This window comes from Mastomys coucha, unplaced genomic scaffold (assembly GCF_008632895.1).
Source record: "Mastomys coucha isolate ucsf_1 unplaced genomic scaffold, UCSF_Mcou_1 pScaffold1, whole genome shotgun sequence".
In the NCBI taxonomy this organism is placed as follows: domain Eukaryota; kingdom Metazoa; phylum Chordata; class Mammalia; order Rodentia; family Muridae; genus Mastomys; species Mastomys coucha.
In genome coordinates, this window is record NW_022196891.1 from 92,079,977 (window position 1) to 92,083,307 (window position 3,331).

Genomic DNA, 3,331 nt, shown 5'->3' on the forward strand with positions numbered 1-3,331 from the left:
ACTGGCCTTGCATCTCAATGGCTGCAACTCATTTTCAGCTGTGGTTATAGTTTTATCAGAGTGATTTTAATGTGACCAAAGCTAGTGGACTATCAGGCAGTTTGTCCAGTTGCCCTTAAAGGACTTACTTCAGGACAGTTTCTCATTCAAAGTTGTCAGACAAGGCAGGTTCTGTAAAAAGACTTCCTACTCATAAATTTAAATCATTCATAGTCAGCATTAAAAGGATATTTACAACGAAGTTTATTGAAAGCTCATCATAGAAATAACAATCCTAAACATTTAATATTACTTAGTATTTAACAACACTTCACAGCTACAAAACTCTAGCCTCAGTACCCCAAGATGACACAGATCCGCCTCATCTGTCTCAAAAGCATAGTAAACAAAAACAAAAACTAAGGTCAGGTCAGAGCTGGAGTGCCTCAGTCCCTAGCACAGGCTCTGTCTTCTTCAAAGGAAGATTCAAAAGAAGAACAGCCATTTGTATGATATAATTTCCCATATCACCCAAACCCAAATCTCCTCTTAAAGCAAATTTTCTTACAATATTTACAGCTTTGTGAGTATTGTAGTAGACAGATAAAACCACAAACAATTGCAGGACCAAAACTCTGTACAGCAAATTCACCAGGAGGGAAGGGCAATTTCTAGGCTGAATTCTTTTCCTGGAGCTAGTTCCTTCAAGTGTCCAGTTTAGTGACTACATAAATTATATCTGCCATTTTCTGAGTACTTCACTTAATTTTTAAGTTTGTAAATCTGTGCATTAACAATTCTAGATCTCTGGAAGAGCTAAGAGAGAATAGCTATCTCAAAGCTATTAAAATGTATCATAAATTTTAAATGTAATGAAAAGCTTGCCTAAAACTGCCTCTGTTCTTTTGATAGATGTGGTAATTTTTTAAGACTGTAATATTATTTTTTAAAACACTGGAACCTGTGAGATAACTCAGCAGGTTAAAAAACAAAACAACCAAAAACAAACAAAAAACAAACCACTTGCCACACAAGCCTGTTTTCTGATCTTCGTGTATGACTTGGCACATGTGTGTTTACATTCACAGGTCATATACATACATACCAATAAAACAAAAATAAATAATAATAAAATATTTTTTAGAGTAAGACATACCTTTTTTATTGGTCTAACCTGGTCTAATCCACATGCCTAGTAAAATTTGGCCAGCTTTCTCCATCTGTCTCCAGTCTTCTCTTTGTTGAGAGCTCCTGGCTTGCCCCAGGAAATGAGTAGCATGGGTGAGGATGGCAGACATTCAGTTGAGACCTGAAGGGGCTCAGTGTAATAGAGATGGGGCTGCTGGGCGGAGAGAGGACAGTGCCCTGCACAGCTCCTGCTTTGACAGGATCGGAGGGGTCAGAAGGGAAGAACTTTCCCAGCAGCTCCCTCAGTGCCCTTCTTGCCATCAGCATTGCTCCCTCAGCTTCCTTAACACTCAGCTCCAGGTAGCCCTTTTTCTGCTCCATAGCTTTAATTTTTTTCTTCTGCTATTTTGTTTTTCTAACAGCTGGTTGTGAATTACTTCCTTGGACAGTAAAACAAACATTCTTCATACACATTAGTTTCATCTACCAGTGTCATAATTTCCGTGTCCATAAATTGCATATGCTTTTTCTTCCTGTTTAGCTGTTCAATCTGTATGTCTGCAAACTGCACCTTCTGTTGAGTATCAATAACTTTGGCTTGAAGCTCTGAAGGCCTTCTTCAAGTCCAGATCCACGGAAGCTACCATACTGGAGCACTCTATGTGCCTGTACTAGAAGCTAACCAGAAAGGGTAATAAAATAATTTTTGAAGGAAATAGTCTATTTCTCCTCCCCATGAGAAGATTCTTCACTTTTGATCTGCTCATGCCCACTCAATACAGCTCCTACTACGTCTTTCAACTAAACTATGTATTGTCACCCTTATTGAATGCCATGTATGTATAGTCCACTAAAAATCTGAATGGGGAGAATTTTGTTAATAAAGTTATATGAATATACAATAACTTCAAATGGAGAAAAGGAGGTGTAACCAGTTCACAGTGATTACACAAGCAAAAGAGTATGTACACAATTTGTTCACCAAAATGACAGATTAGATTATAATCATTAGTGTTCAATAAATGTGGGAATATTTTTAAAATTCTGGATTTTTTGTGATCTCAGTCACAGTCTTGGACAGAGGGTAACCTACTCCACAGGATTCTTTATTACACAATGTGTTTTTCCCTCCCTTCTCCTGGCCAGGCCTTTACTTCTGTTTTCCACCCTTCCCATACATGCAAGCACACACTCAGCCATGGAACTCAGCAGGATAGACAAGTAAAGTAGCCAGGGAAGAGGAAGAGATGGAAGTATGGTGGTTTGAATATGTTTGGCTCAGAGAGTGGCACTATTTAGAGGTGTGGCCTTGTTGGAGTAGATGTGGCCTTATTGGTGGAGGTGTGTCATTGCAGGCACAGGCTTATCTAACACCCTCATCCTAGGTGCCTAAAAGCCAGTCTTCTCCTGTTTGCCTTTGGAACCAGATGTAGAACTTTCAGCTCCTCCATCCCCATGCCTGCCTGGACACTGCCATGCTCCTGCCTTGATAATAATAGTCTGAACCTCTGAACCTATAAGCCAGCTCCAATTAAATGTTGTCCTTTGTAAGAGTTGCCTTGGTCATTGTGTTTGTTCACAGCAGTAAAACCCTAACTGTTGCGGGGAAATATTAAAAAGAACTAAGCATGTTCCTGTGCTTGTGCCAGCAACTCTCTGCCCTGGCAGCCTGGCAGGCAATGACTGACCTGTTTTTATCTTGTGGAGACTCTGATTCAGTGCTCTGAAATCTCTCCACCTAACTCACTAAGTTCCCACTTGTGGGTCGCTACCACACAAATCCCCCACAGCCTTTGTGGTGTACCTCAGGCAAGCCTGCTTTGCCACCGTAACATTCTCTCTTGAACACAGATGAACTGCCACGTGAAAGAAAACACAATACAAAGTTCAGAAACAACAGTAACTCAGTCATTGGGCACAGCAACTAAAATCCTAATCCTATAAGCCTTATTAAATCTAGTAGTCCAAACTTAGCAGAGTAGAAAGATTTAAAAAAAAAAAAACTAAAGGAAATGTGATCTGTATCTAATAAATATTGTCATCCATAATTAAGAAAATTATATCATTTGCCAGAAAATGGATACAACTGGAGACAATCATATTAAATATCTAAGAAAGACAAATAGTGCATATTTTCTCATTGATGGTTCCAAGACCTTATATAGTTACATAGAATTATTCATACATACTTTGCATGAAAGTTGAAAAGAATGTGTGTGTGTGT

General features: G+C 39.0%; 1 pseudogene; it reads right to left on the reverse strand.

The window, feature by feature from the left end:
- Positions 1-1,158: 1,158 nt before the first annotated feature.
- Positions 1,159-1,754, reverse strand: LOC116097042 (annotated as a pseudogene).
- Between the last annotated feature and the right edge of the window lie 1,577 nt (positions 1,755-3,331).